At 35.0% G+C, this 20897-nt stretch overlaps 2 pseudogenes; both read left to right on the top strand.

The window, feature by feature from the left end:
* The first annotated feature begins 16827 nt into the window (after positions 1-16827).
* Positions 16828-17263, top strand: LOC136120123 (FUN14 domain-containing protein 1 pseudogene; annotated as a pseudogene).
* Positions 17264-17267: 4 nt separating this feature from the next.
* The window catches only part of LOC136120122 (T-box transcription factor T pseudogene), a 59147-nt pseudogene continuing 55517 nt past the window's right edge, over positions 17268-20897 (top strand).

Below are 20897 nucleotides of genomic sequence, written 5' to 3'. Positions count from 1 at the left end.
TTTTTTGGTTGTTTTTGTTTCTTTGCTTTTATGGCTTCCAAATGGACTGTGATATTTGGAACAAAAAAAAAATGATGAGTTCACAACACTAATTTTCCTGTCCAAATCTCATATAAGGGAGCTGACTACCATAAAATAAAACCTCATCTTCTATAGACATAGTGCTCATATTTATAAAAAATCATACCTGTGTCAAAGAGTGTTTTCCCTGGGTTTTCCTCCACGAGTTTTATAGTGTCTGGTCTTACATTTAGGTCTTTAATCCATTTGGAGTGTATTTTTGTGTATGGTGTTAGGTAGTGTTCTAATTTCATTCTTTTACATGTAGCTGTCCAGTTTTCCCAGCACCACTTATTGAAGAGGCTGTCTTTTCTCCATTGTATGTTCTTGCCTCCTTTGTCATAAATTAGGCAACCATATGTGCATGGGTCTATCTCTGGTCTTTCTATCTTGTTCCATTGATCTATATTTCTGTTTTTGTGCCAGTACCATATTGTCTTGATTACTGTAGCTTTGTAATATAGTTTGAAGTTGGGGAGCCTGATTCCTCCAGCTCCACTTTTCTTTGCAGTATTGTTTAGGCTATTCAGGGTCTTCTGTATTTCCATATGAATGTGGTACTGATGAATATACTGTCAGGGCAGGAATAAAGATACAGATATAGAGAATGGAGTTGAAGACACGGGGTGGAGGGGGAAGCTGGGGTGAAGTGAGAGTAGCATTGACATATATACACTACCAAATGTAAAATATTTAGCTAATGGGAAGCAGCAGCATAGCACAGGAAGATCAGCTTGGTGCTTTGTGACAACCTAGAGGGATGGGATAGAGAGGGTGGGAGGGAGGCTCAAGAGGGAGGAGATATGGGGATATATGTATGTATATGGCTGATTTACTTTGGTGTACAACAGAAACTAACACAGTATTGTGAAGCAATTATACTCCAATGAAGATCTATTTTAAAAATCATACTTAAATTATAAGATTACAGAATTGAATTCTCAAGCTTGCAAGGCTTTTTATGATAAATTTAGGGTATTGATTGGGAAGGACTGGGGTCCTAAATATTAGGATAGAGGCATACGGAAAAATTCCAAATAAGATTGGAAAGTTGAATTTTTAAACTCTGCTAAACTGCCTTTCTTTTAGAATTATCTCTTCAACCTCTTGTTTTAAAGACATTAATTTCCTCTTGTTTGAAGAAACTATAATTTCCTCACCACTGAGACAGTTCTCTTGCAAGAAGAGACTGCTAATCCTCTCCATATCCTATCTTCAACAATTCTTAATGCTCCTAGATCTATAACCAGAGTCAAGTTCCAACACGGCCCAGAAGGTAATGTACAAAGTGTGATATGGAGCGTATTACACATACCAAAAATTTTTTACATATGATTTTAACATTCTACATTTACCAAAACCTAGGTAGACAAGTGAGAATTAATCCTAAGGTTGTTAGATTAAGGTAGAAGAAATACAAATTTGGCTCAGGCTGAGTAGAGCGATAAGGTCTCACTTAGCCAAGATTCTGGATTCAATATGTTAAATCAAGAAGATAGGAGTAGCTTTGACATTTTCCTTTGCAAATGACTAAAATCTGGGACCAAAAAGTGCTTACATTTAATTAAATTAAATACTAGAAATTCCCTGTCATATTACTGAGGGATATAACCAAAGTCTTAGTGAGATCTGAACAGTAGAATGTATTTATGATGTCATATTTGTTTATTTATCTCCTAATGCACCCCTCAGGTGGATCAGAATACACTCCCTTCATTAAGTCTGGAAGAAATATATTCATGGGGAGTCCCCAGTGTCCTTAATGAACTCCTTTGTGATTACATACTTTTTTTTTTTTAAATATTTATTTATTTAGCTACATCGGGTCTTAGTTGGGGCAGGTGGGACCTTCACTGCACCCTGAGGGATCTTTCATTGTGGTGCATGAGCTCTTCATTACGACAGTCAGGCTTCTGTCTAGTTGTGGTGCACAGGCTCCAGAGCACACAGGCTCAGTAGATGCGATGTGCAGGCTTCTCTCTAGTTGTGGCTCATGGGCTCCACAGTGCACAGGCTCTGTAGTTTGCAGCACGTGGGCTATCTAGTTGTGGTGCACGGGCTCCAGAGCGCACGGACTCAGTAGTTGCGACACACAGGCTCAGTTGCCCTGTGGCATGTGGGATCTTAGTTCTCCAACCAGGGGTGGAACCCACGCCCCCTGCATTCTTAACCACTGGACCACAAGGGATGTCCCTGTGATTACTTTCTATTGTTCAGAAATATAAGCAGAAACTACTGTCATGGATCTGGGCTCCCAGAAATCAATGGGGATAATGGAATTCCAGGGTGGCAGATGGTAAATAGAGGCACTTAATCCCCAGAGATAAAATAGTAATGGTAACTCCACTGCAGAGCAGAGCTGAAGCAGGAATCAGAATGTCTATGCTGCAAAGATTTTGGTGTTGAATAGTTCATCATTATGTACCTAGAGCTAAAATAAATGAGTAGTCTGTTAAATTTGTAAAAGTAAAAATTCCCAAATGTGTTAACCGTGATCTGTTTTAGAACACAATACAGTCACAGACATCCCTCAACCAGTTTACAGCAACCAGAGTCATTTTAATGAAAAGAAGACTGAGTACTTTTGAGGAAAGACCTAGCTATATAGCCCAAAATGGATATTGTTAATATTTCTCCTAGTTTTCCCTAAAGACCTGCAAATATTTACCATGGTTACTATGAACTGGTGAAGGTGAAATCATCAGACTTTTCAAGGACATTTGACATTGACTCTGACCTCTCACTGATGCCTGGAGATAAAAATAGAACTGTAATGTACTAGTCAGAAGAGAGGCTTATGAAGGTCAGATAATCAATGGAGTGTGTCCATTTCATAGTAGACCCAATGGACACCTAAACCCACACCATGACTATCTTCTGAGTCCCAAAATACATAATCAGATAGCACATGCTCATCAGTGGACTTGGTTCTTTAACCCATGGAAAAAGCATTGTTATGGTAGGGAAAGCCTAGTGAAAACCCCTAGATCTTCCTTTACACATAAAATATGAAACCGGAAACAACACCACATCCCAAGAGGGATTTCAGAGATTGTCACTATGAAGCCCCTAAAAATGCTGGAGTTTATTCCTACCACAGCTAGTTCAACTTACCTATTTTGCTTGTGCAGAGGACAGATGTAAATAACCATTATGAAATGAGATTATTGAAAATATAATCATGCAGTGACTCCAGTTGCATCTGCTAATCTAGACGTAGTTTCATTGCTGGAGCAAATCATTACATCTCCTGTCAACTGATAGGCAATGATAGATGTGGACAATGCTTTTCCTCTCTAAACTTTTGAGCAAAGAGGTAGTTTGCTTTCAGCAGGTAGAGCCAGAAACACAATTGTACTATTCTAGCTCAGGGGTATATCAACTGTTAAGCTTTCTGTCATAGTCTAGTCTGTAATGACCTGAAACACCTCTCAATTCAAAAGGATGTCATGTTTATACATTACATTTATGATGTGATGATTTTGCATCTGATGAACAGGAAGTATCAGCAACTCTAGAGACTTAGGTAAGACATGCATGTTAGAATTTGGGAATGCATACCACAAAATTCAGGGACTTGCCACCTTGGTGACATTTCTAGGGGCTCCACCTCATAGGAATGTTGAAATATCCCTTCCAAGATGAGAGATAACTTGCTGCATCTTGTCCCTCTACTATTGAGAAAAGTTTTAACAGTCTATGGGTCTCTTTAGATTTGGGATGCCACATATATCTCACTTTGCTGTATTATTCTTGCCCATTTATTTAGTATCCTGAAAAGCTGCCAGTTTTGAGTGAGACTAAGTTTCTGCAAAATGTCCATCTGCCAAGAAAGCTGTTCTGCTGCTTGGACCATATGACTCAATGGATCCATTTTTGCTTTAAGTGTTTATGGCAGAAAACAAATGTTGTATTGAACATTTTGCAGGCTGGTACAAATGATTCACAGAATGGAGTTTTGGAATCTTGGAGAAAGCTATAACAGTTCCTACATATAACTTTCCTTCTGAGACATCAGTTCTTTTTGATACCTTGCCTTAGCAGAGATGAAGTGCTTTAACACAGGGCAGCCAGTTATCATAAAGCCTGAGACGCCCATCATGAACTGGGTTTATCTCAAGGAAACCAATTACTGCTAAGAAAGTACATGAATACAAAAATTCAAACTTACAAAGTTCTATACAGGATGGAGGCTGACTTTTGCAAATAATACTTTAATTTTTTTTGGTTAAAGGAAAATAATTTTTATATTCAAATGCATATAAGTCTGAAGCAACTTACAGAATTTATCGTTGGAGTAAAAATGATTTTGGGAGCAAGACAAGCACCTCAAAGAGGAAAAGCAAAGATTAAAGAATTGGGGGCTTCCCTGGTGGCGCAGTGGTTGAGAGTCCTCCTGCCGATGCAGGGCACGCAGGTTCGTGCCCCGGTCCGGGAGGATCCCACATGCCGCGGAGCGGCTGGGCCCGTGAGCCATGGCCGCTGAGCCTGTGCGTCCGGAGCCTGTGCTTCGCAACGGAAGAGGCCACAACAGTGAGAGGCCGGCGTACCGCAAAAAAAATAAATAAATAAATAAAAGAATTGGGAGCCACTGTAATCAAGGCAGGCTCTGCCTCCCAGATACTCTGCTCCTGAGCTGTGTTCTTTCCCAAGAAAGCCTGCTTCCTGACAGCACCAGCCCCTGTGCAGAAAAAAAAAAAAAAAAATTTTTGTTTATTTGTTTTGTTTAAGTAAAACGACAAATGGTCTTGAATCAGGAGGGAAGGGGACAGGGCACAACCTTTAAAAGAATGATATAGCCATAGGACATGACAAAAACTGTTTAGAACCAACCAGGTCCAAGATGACAGAAGATTTGACTCCCAGTGGACCTTGGGCTTCATTATATGCTCATTGTAATACATTAGCATGCTAAATGACATACCCACCAGCACCATGACAGTTACGAGGCTAACTATAAAAGACCAAAAAGTGGGCGGTGGCCCAATTCCTGGAAATCCCCACCCCTTCCCCCAAATAGTTGGAATAATCCTCCCACTCATTCGCCTATGAAATTACTCACCCCTATAAAAACTGACAACCCTGTACCCTGGGACCTCTTACCTTCAGAGATGGCCCACACTCTGTCTGTGGAGTAGGTATCTCCCTGAATAAACCTTCTTTCACTTTACTATAGCTCCCTCTTGAATTATTTCCTGTGCGAAGCCAAGAACCCACACTTGGCAGCCGTCCCAGGGACTCGCCTGAGACCCGGGACGTGACCATCTTCTCGCACTCCACTTTATCTCCTGCAAGTCTGAATTGAAATAATAAATATTAAATTAGCTTTCTTCTAAAGGGATTTGTATATTTTCTTTAGTTTATGATAAGCCTAGAATGTGTGGTAACTTGGAATAAGAAAAAAAAAAGATTTGAATGCAAAAGGCTGTGATGAACTACAAGGGGATGATTGGGTTCTATGGATAAACTGAGGAAGATAAGGATGCCAAAGATTCCACAGTTAAGTCATTTGCTGTTTTGTGTTTGGTTATGAGTTCTCTCCTGTGTGGTCAGGTCACTGGAAGTTGCTGTTCTCTTGCTCTCTGTACATCCCCAGCTAGACCAGTGCCTAGGGTCTAGCTACACCCTACTCACATGACTGACCTTCCTACATACTGTCCCCAAGCCCCAGCTAGAGATTGTTCTTATCAAAGAGGAGGTGAGGGGCATGCCCGTTGCTAGTTTCCCTGGTAACCAATGAGCTAACCTGACTTCAATTCCCCCTATAACTGGCAATCTCCTCTTCCCCCCAGGAGCAAAGACTGGCACCATGTGCTGCCCACCATCTGCTGCACATGGTGGGGTGTTGCTTCAGAAGTGTAAGATCCCGCTATCCATTAAACCATTGATGTCTCTGTCACTGACTCCGGGCTCTTTCTTTGTCTTGAAGCTGAGCAACTACAGGCCTTGAAGGCCAGTGGGGTGCAACCCAACACCTCCTTAATGCCCATATCTTGTTTACTGCATACAATCAAAGTTGTTATTGAAAACTTGGAGAGTAATGCAAAGGACACCTTAGTGGTAGGATGTCAGCAGTTGCAAAAAATAAGTCTCAATTTTGGTGATTTCAGATTGAGCTGGAATAGAACTCCCTTGGAAAATTTTAAAGTATATTTATAATAATAAAACCAACAACAATAGTGGTAGTTGTAATAATATAAACAATGATAATGACTGCCAACATTAATGCACACTATCTGACTCAGGTATTGTTGAAGTGCTTTACTTGGATTATCACTTAATTATCACTATAATATATGAGGCAAAACTATTGTTCCCTCTGTTTTCAGTGAAGAATTTGAGTCACCAAAAATTTAAGAAACTTGCCAAAGATCAAACTTCTTACAAATGAAAGTCAGAGAGAGTCAGAGTTGGTAGACTTGGCTAATCACCCCTACACTAGCATACTCTCCACTTAAAGAAATGAGGGGAGAGGGAATTTAGCCTTTAATTTATATTAATTGATAGAGTAATTCTAGAACACTGAGCTTCTTTGGGTTATGAATGCTATATTTGTGTTTATTTTGTATTTATTTCCTACCTTTTAAGATTATTTTTCATTTTATTTATGTGCGACACAATTGTGTCATGAAATAAATATCACTAGAAATATATTTCTCATACTGTCAACTGGTTGCCAAGTCACGTACTTATAACTGATTAAAACTGAGCAAGTACTATTATGTAAACAGATGTTTCATCCTCCATAAGACTGGTGATTTATGAAATACATTTTGTAATAAGTTAAGAAGACTGTAGAAATATCACTTCCCCATAAATGAAACAAAAGAATCAATTTATTACACAGAAAATGGGTAATGTGGAAATTGGATTCTGTGACAACTCATTGAACAAACAGTCATGAGCAACCACAATAAAATGTAATTTCCTTTACCTTAAATTCTTTAAAGTTAGCAGTTAAAGCTGGATTCTCATATATGCCATTCCATATCTTCCGAGAAAATGATTTTGTATGTCAAATATCTGTAGCAAGGATAATTCATGAGCTGAGATTTTAAGGGTGAAGAAACCAATGAAAAGTTGCACTGGAGTTCCTTTGCTTCAGACTTATAACTGCACAATGTTAATTTTTTTTCCGTTTCAAATTCAGAGAATTTCTACAGAATCTGCTTTCATATTTCCAGCCTCTGCAAGCTTTGAATTATATCCCTCTGGTTTTATTCTCTTGTAAGATAAATATAGTCGAATGAATTTTGCTGTAAATGTGAAAAGTACTTTCAACCCCAAAAGTTAAAGTGCATTTTAAAATGAATGCTTTTCAACGTATTTCATTTAATAGTCAACTTTACTTTTGACTCAATGAATGCCATATATTTTTTATTCCTGAAATTTAGTTCACTTTATAGCAGTTGCACAAGTAGTCACTCACTCAGTCAGTGCAATTAATAACATACGGCAGGCAAGTAGTAAAAGTGTTTAAACCATTTATTTTCTTTAGTGCAGACTTGGGGAGGTTTGCTATGGCACAGGTTTTTCACTAGTAAGCAAGTTTCTGTTGAGTAGTGTATATGACATTTTTTTCTGAGTTTATTGTCCAAAGAATAGTCTAAGCTCACAGCTCCATCCTCCTCAATGAACACTTCTCCCAAATTTCTCGTCTACTTTTATGTTTTAACTATCACGTTTGTGGCCACAAACCTCATATTAACAACCAGTGCTCTAATTTTTTGTTTCTCTAATTATCTATTCAAAGCTACCTTCAAGGTATCTCCACTTTTATTTTCTCCCAACCACACAAATTTAATAGTCATAAACAAAAAGCTGTATTTCTATTGCTCTTGTGCTTCCTCTTTCCCTAGACTTTTCTTTTGCATCTGTAGATCATGCCCAGTCTGTCCTCTGCCCAGACTTGAAGGCTTCAATTTCTACTTCAGTGTCCACTTACATCCAGTACCTTCCATTGCTCTACTCTGGGCTTGTGTTCCTGCTTTAATTTGTTTCACAAAATGCCTTTATCTTGTAGTACCTCTGTCATCAAACTAAATCCCTTAGGCATCTAAGACTTTTCCGTAACTAGCAGAATGATTTCTTTTCAGAGTCATGCTTATTTCTTATAACTATGCAAACCAACACCTTTAGTTAAGTCATCTTTATCAATACTACTTCTCCCCTTGTATCTCCTTCTACACACACACACACACACACACACACACACACACACACACACTTTATTCATATCGGCAACTGTTCCTTTCCTCATTTTATGCCTCACATGGGCAACCGTTTCTAATATGCTCAACTAATTCAAACCATATATTTTACTCTAAAGGTTGCCTAAGAATTTTCTTGCAAATTCTGAATTGCTTATGCTTAAATATTTCAACACTTGATATTCTCTTTTTACTACCTCATCCACTGTGTGATGCATGGTGACCTGGAATTTAAGGAAAAATTCTAGAAGGAATTTCTAGAGGGTGGATGTTTTCTTTCATTTCAATTTTAATTAAATACGTTGACATTATTTTAACACAATAGCACTTGTTTAAAAATGTTTCCTTATTTATAAATCAGTTAGATATAATAGTAAAGGTCATAAAAACCAATTGTAATAAAATGATAAGTTTCAGGATTTCTATGGGGACCTAATGCAAAATGTAATTCAGAAGAGGAAATATGAAAGCAGATTCTGTAGAAATTCTCTGAATTCAAATATGCCATCGTACATTTTCACTCTGCTTCCAAATGACACAAGCGTGATTTAAAGTAAACCTCTCTACATTTTTTATCATTTAAATTTGTGAATTTATTATCCACTCCAGCTTTTTAGTGTTTTTTAAAGACATGGGTGGGGTGCAGGCATTACTTCTTGCACCATTTTGGCTTCATACCACTAGATTTAAGCATTTAATAGTTGGAAGCCTCTTACATGTTCATTTGTAGAAAATGAACTAGGGAGGATGGTTTCATAGTGACTCTCCTACCTTCTCTCTGCTCCAAGTGGAACATCTGCTGGAGGTATGTGCACTCCTTCTGCAAAGACATGATGTCCTTGTACCCATTTTCAATTTCTTAATGATTGTCAGTGAGAATTGGTGAAGCGTGAAGTAGAGAGTGCAAATTTGGTTGTCAGGAACAGCAATGATCTGTGGTAGATAGGAAGGTTAGATAGGAAGATACAGGTTAGATAGGAAGAAATGAGTTGATGTATTAAAAACTATGCTGGATTGAGGTCCTCTGGAAACCAAATCGGAGACGTTTATTTGCATGAAATGTATCAGACAGTGCTCTTAGTCACAATTGCCATAAAGGAAAGGAAACAATGAGAGTATGAACCTTGATGTAGTTGAAACAGATTTCATTCACTCCTATGAGAAGCTCTAGAGTTTGTATGGCCAAATAGACTACAACATCAAAATGAAAAATTGCAATAATGACATAGTCAGAAAATTAAAAAGAGGAAAGAAAGAATGAATGAAAGGGAGAAAGATTGAGAAGAGACTAGTGAATAGCTGTAAAACTAATCAAATTGAAAAGGAAATTTTTTTAAATGAATAAAAAATCATAAATATCATGAAAAATAAATTAAAAATCATAAACTGTATATCTTGGCAGAGCATAACAGGAAATATCTCATAAAACTTTGTGCACTGCACTAAATTTGGGTATCTTCACATAGTAAAAATCTATTTTAGTATTAACATAAAATTTCATGTTGTAAAGCCTCCTAAATAACCATTAACAAGATATAAGGACACATTTTTAACAGAATTAACTTGTAACTTTTAATGCCTGGATTTAGGAATAGTAAAATAAATACTGGGTTTTGATAAGCCCAGTGGAACACCAGGATATTTGAGAAGATAAAAAATTATTAATTTTAGTCATGAATTAATCAATACATAAAATATCTACTATGACATTAACAACACTCAAATACAACTGATTTTTTTCAGGCAGTATAGACCTTTCTTCTTTCTTATTTTCCCTATTTAGCAACTTTTTACTCTTTTTCAATTTTTTAAATTTATTCTCTTGTTTTTTCCATCTGCCTCTTTCTAATGTTTATTATTGAAGCTAGATTTATGGATGTCAAAGGAACATATTAAAACCCACAAAATTTAGTAATAATGACTCCTCTGAAAATATGAAGTAAAGGCCAAATGCTGTTGAGTGGCATGTAGATGGAAATTCAAGAAAAAATAATATTTATTATAAAATAAAGCTTATCAAATTTGTAAACATGTAAATGGTGTTAGAGACTAGATTTTTATGTCAGTTTCTCTATATCAGTAGAAAAGGCAACAAGTGCAGAAAAATAAACAAGCAACAACGATGACCTTCCACATGCTATCTGCACTCTCAATCTTTTTGTACTTATTTGACATAGCAAACTCTTAATGAAATGCATGCTGGGGTAAGGAATGGCGCTGGGGCAGATCGTTGTAACACTCTGCTGGTAAATAACATTGCTCCCCTCCTAATTCTAAGAATCATTCAGTTTCTCTAAGGAAATATATATATTTTGTTGTTGTTATTGTTTATGGGAGGAGGATGAGATGTCAATTTTGAAGCAATGGAAAAGAAGGAAATATGTAAAGATAAAAACTGGAAAGACTAATTCCAGAACTGATCTTCAAAATTGCCTGAGAAAAATAATCTATATTGTCAGAAATCAGGATAGTGATTTCCTTTGGGAATTGCTACTAGAAGCAAAGATGAAGGAGGCTTCTAGACTAAAATGTTTAACAAAATTAGTGTACCCCCTAAAGCAGTAGCTCTTTTTTTTTTTTTTTCAGTACGCAGGCGTCTCACTGCTGGGGCCTCTCCCTTTGCGGAACACAGGCTCCGGACATGCAGGCTCAGCGGCCATGGCTCACGGGCCCAGCCGCTCCGTGGCATGTGGGATCTTCCCGGACCGGGACACGAACCCGCGTCCCCTGCATCGGCAGGCAGACTCTCAACCACCGTGCCACCAGGGAAGCCCAGTAGCTCATTTTTAATGTTCAAGAATACTTATAAATAATTTTTTAATGATTAATGTAAACTATGGAAATAGCACACAAAATAAGTACACAACTAATCATGGTAATTCACACCTGTTTTTTGTTGTTGTCGTTTTTGTTTTTTTTCAGCTGTGCCATGCGACTGTCAGGATTTTAGTTGCCTGACCAGAGATTGAACCCAGGCCCCCTGCAGTGGAAGCCCAGAGTCCTAACCACTGGACCACCAGGGAATTCCCTCATGTCTGTATATTCTAATCATGTGATAGAGAAGATTCTAAGATATTCCCCTAAGATTCCTGCACCATAGTGTAAATGACTTATATAATCTCCTTCTCTTGAGTGTGGGTGTAGTCTGGAAATAATGAGATATCACTTCTGTGATTAGTTTACTAATAAGCTGACTGTGTGTTATGCAAAAGGGAGATTATTCTTGTGTGGCTGACCTAATTATGTAAGCTTTTAAAAGAAGGTGAAACATCAGAGATGGAAGAACACAAATGAAGATGAGAATTCCATCAATAGTCTATCATAGAAATCAATTAATGAAATTTATTTTGAGTTCATAGATTTTTATTTTATTGCATTTTCTCTTTAAAATTTTAATCTAATTATTATTATTAATTATTATAGGTACAATTATCTTATTTTATTAATTTCCACTCTTACCTTTCTAGTTTTCTCTCTTCTACTTTCTTTGGGTGTAATTTCATTTTCTTTTTCCAGCATCTTAAGGGAATAATTTAAGTCATTGTATTCATAATTCTTTTTTTTCCTAATATAATACTTAAAGACACATTTCTCAAGACTGTTTTAGCTGTATTGAACAAATTTTGATCTACTGTGTTTCCATATTTACTCATTAAAATATTTTCTATTTTCCTGAGTATTTTTTTGTCCCAAGTGTTAGTTGTAAGTGAATTGTTTAGTTTCCGTACACTTGAATATTTTAATATGCCCTTTTTTGTGAATTACTAATTTAATTATGTTGTATAAATGGACTCATACAATATGTCATATTTGTGGATGTCTTTTTATATCTGGAATAAAATTTACAAGGTTTTTCTATATTGTAGCATGTATCATTACTTAATTCTTACAATGAATAATATTTCATTGTATGGATATAACACATTTTATTTGTTCATTTATCAGTTGATGGACATTTAGATTATTTCTACTTTTTGTCTATTAATAAAACTGCTGCTGTGAAAAAGTGAAGAGAAGTTATGGTAGACATATGTTTTTATTATTCATAGGTATATACATATGAAAATACCAAGGAGGGGAATTTCTGGATTATATGGTAACTCTATTTTTAACATTTTGATAAACAGCTGAACTGTTTCCCATGGAGTCTATATCATTTTACATTCCTACCACCAATTTCTCAACATCCTGGCCAGCTAGTTTTATGATCTGTCCTTTTGACTTTAGTCATCCTAGTAGGTATTAAATAGTGAATATACTGTGAATATACTACTATATCAGTATCAGAGATGATCATGTGCTGTGTCATTTAATCTATTAATAGAGTATATTATATCGATAGTTTTTACATATAAAATTGCCAATGCATTCTCTGGATGAAGCCCATTTATATAATTATATATAATATATATATATATATATTATATATTATATATATTATATTTATATAATTATTTTTATATATTGTTGGATTCATTTTTTCCGAGTATTTTTTGAACATTCTTTGTCTATATTCATTAAGAATTTTGGTCTATAGATTGTTCTTATAATGTCCTTATACTAGATGGAAAATGGCCACTTGTCTTATTTCTATAGCACGGAAACATTTTTTCACACTGATTCATGAACTCATTCTGTTCTATCATGATACATGTAGAAATAATGCAAATTTATATTAACATAGGAAAATTAATCATCATTATCATGAGGTGTTTCTTTTCAATGAAAGAGAAGCATGTAATTTCCATGTGCAGATGCACATTTAATGGGATCAGCTGTATGGTGATGGACAGAAACTACATTTCTGGTGGTGAGCACGTTGAAAAGTATGCAGAAGTAGATAATATCATGTTGTACACATGGAACTTATATAATGTCATAAATTGACATTACCTCAATAAAAAACAAATTTAAAAAAAGCACACTTAAGAAAATTACTGTCTTGCTTTATGGTGCTTTTAAAAATGATTTTCCTCCTTCAGTGTTGTTACTTCAAATCTAATAAATTTGAGGTGTATATGTAGGGTAGTGTTTATATCTCATATGTGGTTGGCCCATAAATATTATTTAAAATATGCACAGTTTTACATTAGGGTATTATTTCCTGACCTCTCAACTAAAGTTTATAAATAACTGATTCTGACATTCTGTACATTGTAATATAAATGTGCATGGGGTACAATATCAACCTCTTACCATAACTGATCATTAACACTCAAGAATGTTTTATGTTGGAGTGGAAAAAAGTTGACTATCATTGAATGGAAAACAGAAACATGATTATACTTAGAAAATAAAAGCAGTAAATGGTTCATTTGCTCTCTTTCCATTTGCAGAATTGTAATAAAAATGCCAACTAGATTGATATTTAGGCAAAAGTGCATTGCAATGAAGTTAAGATTACAAGAGGAGCTGCATTAATATACAACATTCTTGTTTGAGCCTGCTTTTCTATTACAATTTCAAGAGTACTTGGTTATATTAATTTCAGTTATAGATACCCATTTAGCTACTGATTTAAAGAGAACTCTCTTTTCTATAAAATAAATGTTAACACTTCTAAGTTATTCCATTTTACCATGTTTTCTTAGATTTTAATCTTAATATTAAAAAAAAAAAAATCACAACATTTGAAAGAAGTTACAGTCCTGTATATCACACAGAGTACTGAATGCCTCTAGTTCACACATTATTAAGCTGCTGTAGCAGCAGCTCCATAAGATTTAGCACAACATATGGTGTTGATTCTTTCTCTTTTTTAATGAAAATCTGATTTATAAATCTCTTGCAACAAACTGGTGATGAAATGTTTAACAAAGCTATAACACATATTACTTGATATTTAAAAATGCCACCTTTTTTTCTCGTGAGCAAAATGATGACAGACTTATGAAGGTATGCTAAAAGAGGAGCGGAAATAAAATGGAAGGGAAGAGTGAGAAAAAATGTAGAATTACAAGATAATAACTAATACTCCCTAAAATGAGTCTCATAAAATAATGTTATTTTTATTGGTTAAATAATTATTTGAGTTGTAATTTTAGAGTTTTTTAAAAATTTTAAAGTATTAAGGTTGTAATAAGGTGTTTTGTGTGTTTTATTGAGGGAGGGTAGAGAGGTAGTACAGCAGCTAAAGAAAAACTACACTATTTCAGGATGTGTTAGAATGCTATGTGAGACATTTCAAATAAATGTTCTTAACATGAACAATATCAATTTTTAAAATATAGAAAAATTGTATTAGCAATTAAAATAAAACGGAAAGTTTCATACAGGCTCTAGCTATGCATATTCCAAGAAACAAACCTTGATGAAGATTGCCTTTCTTATTCATCAGTTCCTATTTTTCTATGCCCATGGCATTTATTCTTTCTAGAAATTAACTAGTGACTTGATATCATCTCATGTAAGAAATGATTCTGACTAAAATATTTTCCTTATATTCTTGAAGATTCCCTGTTATGGTACCTGTAATCTTTCCACTTAGATGAGGGACTACTTAAAACATCTTCCAATGAAAATATATTTATCAAGAGGAGATTTAAGAAGGGAGAAAACCATCCTTTACCTCTAAAATGATATAATGCAGGTGTTTTAAGGAAAAATAGATTTTCCTTATACATACATATATGCAGAGAAGCTTGATTCTCAATCTAAGTTTTAAACCTCCTTACAACACAAAACTAATATTGTTTATTAAGATGCTATCATAAGCTATACTAGCAGCCCTTCTCGCAAACAACACTTACATCATCACCAGTGGTGGTATCTTATTTTTAAATGTCACTGGTAGATCACAGACTGGGAATTAGATGTGTTTTTTTTATAACCATTTACTTAGTGCCAAGTATTCATATGTTCATGCAGTCTGAGCTTGAGAATATTGGGAATGACAGTTTTTATTTTCAGGCTAATCTTTTCTCTCTGTTGACCAAGTAACCTTTCCAGTCTTCACTTCCTCTTTATTCAGAATAAGTCCCCATCCCCCAATTCCTGCCAAAAGACAGCCTCCATATTCTGGAATAATCTTCCTCACCCTAAGTTAGATGTGTCAAACCATACTAGAGTGAGCGTGATTCAGCCACAAGCTGGTAACTCCACTAAGACTAGTGAAGTCAATATTAGACCCCTAAGAAATAAAGCATTTAGGGCTAGCAAAGAAGGGATTTTTAAAGAAGAAAAATACTAATATCTATTGCTGACTAGTGAATTTTAATTTATTTTATTTATAATAAACAACTTAGATCTTATTATGCCAATTGATCTTATTAAGCTAATTAATAACGCTGGTACAATATTTATAGGTGTTTCTAACGGAATTCATTTTATGTATAAATGGCCAGTCACTATTCTTGTTCTCATTATTACTACCGTTATGCTCATCCTCACTGAACACAAATAATTTACAGTAATCTGTGATCTCTCTAGAAAAGGAAATGGCATTAAGGGAAGTCACAGATCAGCAGAGAGGAGGAAATTAATTAAATATTAAATTAAATCTTGACAGTAAGCTTTCAGAGGCAGCAAAAAATCTCCATTGATGATACAAAGCAAATACACTTAACATCTTTCCTCATCTGTAGTATCTCAATAGATACTATACAGATCTAATACAGACCTAGATAACAGATCTAATGATCTGTCACATGAAACATCTGCTCCAAAGTTTCTATTCTCCCAACTCCTAAAAACATGAGTTCTACAACCCAAGCTAGTAGGTAGATTTTTGCCCCTTTTTTTCTTCTCTCACAGTGCTTAAGAAAGAGGCTTTCTGCTTCAGTTGTCTATAACTCCAGAATAGTTTAAGTTATTCAACTTTTTCTGAATTTCATTTTAGTGCATCTCAAGAGGCTGACATTGATCAGACTCAGAGAATCTATCTTTTAATTCAAAGACTGGGTAAAAATCTGTAAATGCCTGTGCGTGAATGCATAGCTGGGTCAATATTACTTTTTCAGTTCCCATACCTTTACACTGCACCTGACCTGTTGCACTGATAAACACTATCAGGTATTTTAGTTTGCAGAAACTGTAAGGACCACTTCACGTGCATCTCTGGGGAACTAACTATTGGAACAGTCCTCAACTTTATCCTGCTGAGGCTAAAGTTTTCTTATCTATAAAATACTCTTCAGGGACTTCTTTGGGGGTCCAGTGGTGAAGACTCCATGCTTCCACTTCAGGGAGCACAGGTTCAATCCCTGGTCAGGGAAAAAAGATCCTGTATGCCATGCCATGCAGCCAAAAAAAAATTTAAAAATAATAATAAAATGCTATTCATTTTATTCATTACTTAATTAATAAAATAATGGGGGAAGCAGTAAAAGCCCTCAATTCCAGAGGGTGAGAAAGCTTAGGGATAGAGAGCTGTGAAGTTCTTTTAATTAATCCAGCACAGAAAGACTGATTTACCTAGAAATACCATTTGCTTAGTTTTCATGAAGTGCTTACTTCTGCATCTATGACCCTTTCTTCCAACCCCAGGCCCTCTTTGCCGCCCCTTTGACAGCTGAGTCCTCTTCACTTGGTTCTGGATTCCAAGGCCAGGCCAGTCTAGATGGGATCTCTCTCACCTGGATATGAAAGTGATGATGATTCATATTGGACCTAACTCAGTATACAAGAAGACACCGCTGGTAGAATCTATGTTTGGCCATAGTTTGGCACCTCCGGTAGAACAATACTCAGTAGCCATCCAGATTGCACTGGCCATTGTGCAGGATTTTTGTTCCAGAAAGTTGGAAAACTTACAGCAACAGTAGGCTGCTGGCCATCTTCATCAGATTTAGCAGTCAAAGTAACTATGTGCAAATCAACTGGGACAGAGTTGAAAAAAGATATAAAGAAAGCAGGAAGACCCGATTCAGAAATGAGCAAATAAAGAAGCACCTGAAATCAGCAATATAATTGAAGCAGCAACAGAATTTATCAAACAGGACATTGTGATGTTCAGTGGATTTGTGAGAGGCTATTTGCTAGGCCTTGCCTCTTAAGGACATGAATGTTCTGTCACAGTGGATTCAACCTGAGAGGAGAAGGGGTGGTAACATGATGATGTCTCTACAGTTCCAGACACCAGATTCTCCAGGGTGTGAAGAAAAAAGTAGTTGGGCAAAATGGAACTCACAACTTACTGTTGGTCTTCTGACAAATCCTGTAGTGCAGCCAAAAAATAAATAAAGTGAATCCACTTTAAAAAATATATATGTTTGCAATAAACTAAAAGGATTGTAATGCCCTTTTGTGGAAGGTCTTAGAAATAATAGAATTATTGAATATATTAAATAGATTCTACTGATATAAAATAATAATAATGGGGGAAAAATCACTGCTGTTCTAGTCTCTGTGACATAATTAGTGCAGCTTGTATCTCCCAAATCTTACAATTCTGTTTCTCTTGCAGGACCAGAATACGGTGCTGCCCTTTGCATTCTCTGCTTCCCAGCACAGAAAACACTGGCAAAGAACAGGCAAGGAAGCTGGACATTTAAGCCACTCTAAACTACAGATTATTCTTGAAGGAGAATCTTTTAAGGAACTGAGTTTTTGGTTTTACATGTATAGTAATGAATATATACAACTGAATTTTACAGTTATTTTTAAACAGTTGTATAAATGTTTTCTTAACTGAGAGATGACTAATTTTAGTTTTTCTGTTTTCACTTGTATTCATTACAACGTTTTTTAAATTATAAGCTTTGAATCAATATACTTATGTGAGTGTTGATAAGAGTAATCATTTCTAAGCTTGTTTGTCTCATGCCATAATATATACACATATTTCAAGATATTGAATTCATAGAAAATATATAGAAAAATATACGGAAGTGAATATTTAGAGAAAAAATCCCTAATGATCACACCTCATCAAATTATAAGATATAACAATTTCCCTAACTATTGTCAATACAAATGCTATTAATGCATTTGTATATGCAATGAAACTTTTGAAAATTCATGTAGGAAAATTATATCAGACAGCTCACAGATTAGATTGTACAAATATTGAGTACATTAATGATTATTCATTAAAAACAATCCTAGGTAAAAACAGTAATAAGATGTTGGTATTAAGCCAATCCTTTGAAGTAAAAAGTAATGGCATATAGGGTGTTAATAGATATTAGAGACATAAATCAAAGTGATTGGGCTAACTAAGGCTATAATGCCACACTAGCAATTCAGATTATTATGAGTGTTTTGTAGTGTCAGCCTGGGAATGCTCAAGGAAATATATTCCAAACTTCCTTAATGATAAATGTCACCAGATTAGATAGCTATACGTAATGATTACCAGACCTCTGGCCCAAGAGATTCTCATTCAGTAGATTGTATTGTGACATTGTTATCTATAGTGTATCTGTAGTCCTCCTGGGGACTCTTCAGGCAAGCTTGAAAATCACCAAGGCTAAGAGAAGGTCTGTGACCTTGGCACACTCTGAGCCTTTTAATCTTCCTCATTTGTACTTAAAGTTTATGAAATAGGTTATAGTTGTCAGATTATATAAACTATTTGTTTTATTTTACAGCATTTGCTCACCTGGTCTTATTTGTGACTAACAACTCTGTGAACTACTTGATATATATTTCATATATTCTTTACTTGGATTTAAGGACGCATATGCGTTCTCAAACTTAATGTGCATGAGGATCATTTGGACAAATCATTAAAATGCAAATGCATGCTCTGCCACATAGATTTTGATTCATTTGGTTTCTGATGGGACCTAGGAATACACATTTGAAATAAGCACTCCTGCTGATTCTGATGAAAGTGCTGTACAGATTACATATTCAGAAATCCCACTGTAGAGGACTGATGAATTAAAATCACAGTGACTGTTGGAAATCCACCTAAATCTAAACAAACCCTGTGGAAATACTTCTGTGTTTGGAGCTTCCTACCAGCTGCCAACGTATTACCTGAATTTTACTATAAATGGTGCACTTGAATGTCATAAGACATTATCTTTATTCATTGGAATTATTTTGAGATTCATTCTATTTAAAAGACACTACAAGGGCAGAACTTCTAGGTGATTTAATTGACAAAACTCCTATTATTTGCTATTTAGGTAAACTATTTTTTTTAATGTCCAAGCAAAAAAATTGTTTGTGATTGTAATTATACTCTACCAATGTATCAAAAACTCCACAAAGAAACTGGTATTATATTTTCCTACAGGAAATCTTGCAATTTTGCAGTTCGCATTTTTAGTTAGGTAAAATACAACTTTCATTACTATGCACATTGAGAATAGAGAATTTAGATTCATGTGAGAATTTAAATGTTTCTGATCCTTTCCGCAATAAAATGTTATGTACATGCTTTAAAACAGTTGAATTATTATGCTTATCACTAATGATGGAGTAAAATTTTACATGAATGTGTTATAATATTTCTGAATCTCATTAAATATTACATTCATAGAATTTTATTTTAGAACAATAGCTATCATCTCTTAATTGTTATGATCCTGAAACACACCAAATGCATTTCACTTGGTCAAATTTGCATTGTAACTTATTTTAAATGCTTAATCTTAGACATCTGATTTATTAGAAGGGTTGATTCAAAAATCGAACGTGTCTGGCTTGCAGAAGAATGAAACTGTCAATCCTATAATGATTAAAATAATGGATTAATAAATGTGCTAACCATATAAACAGTGGCTTTTTATATTGGTGTATCAGTGTTTTAAATTAGGTAAAATTTGTCAATGTGATCAGCTTTATTTTTTTTACTTTCAGATGATAAAGTCCAATTTAATGAGGAATAATAACACTGGCTTTCTCACAGGGTTATTACCACAATGCAATCAGCAAAGTATATTAACAATTTGGATAAACAGTCCTTGTGTGTGTGTGTGTGTGTGTGTGTGTGTGTATGAAAGTGCACATATACCTGTGTGCACACAGAGTACATGTTTAATTATAATATTGATAATTTAAAATACAGTTATATTTATCTGTGTGAACATGTTTTATTTCTATTTTGAACAGAGTGTTATTAATTCAACCATGCTACTGACCATTTATTTCTGATTTCCTAAATAATTATTTTAAACAGAAGTCATGTTCCTTTATCCAGGTTGGTTTTCCTCATCAAAATTGTGTGTAGAAGAATAATATCTTGATGAAAAAAAGAAGAAAGACTGCACAGTCTTACCCTAATTTTAGAGGGATAACTTTTTATCTTCATCCCTGACATCAAAAGAGGAGGTATCATAACATTTTAAAGCTTGAGCTTTTTATTTGACCGAGATTAGAAAATAAGGAACTCTGGATTTTGTACTTGTTTACCTGAAAACATCAAATTTAATACAACTCAAAAGATGTATTATATTCTAGTTTACTTTTCATATGTCATTGTTATAGTCAAATGTTCTCTTTTTTCCAAGAAGATAAAGTTTTCCTTTGTGAATATTATTTTTTTTAACTTTTCATTTTATATTGGAGTATAGTTTTTTTGTTTGGTTTTGTTTTGTTTGCCACACCATGCAGCTTGTGGGATTTGAGTTCCCTGACCAGGGATCGAACCCAGGCCCTTGTCAGTGAAAGTGCAGAGCCTTAACCACTGGACAGCAAGGAAATTCCCTGAAGTATAGTTGATTAACAATGTTGTGT

Source organism: Phocoena phocoena, chromosome 3 (genome assembly GCF_963924675.1).
Source record: "Phocoena phocoena chromosome 3, mPhoPho1.1, whole genome shotgun sequence".
Taxonomy (NCBI): domain Eukaryota; kingdom Metazoa; phylum Chordata; class Mammalia; order Artiodactyla; family Phocoenidae; genus Phocoena; species Phocoena phocoena.
This window is presented reverse-complemented; position numbering and strand designations above follow the sequence as displayed.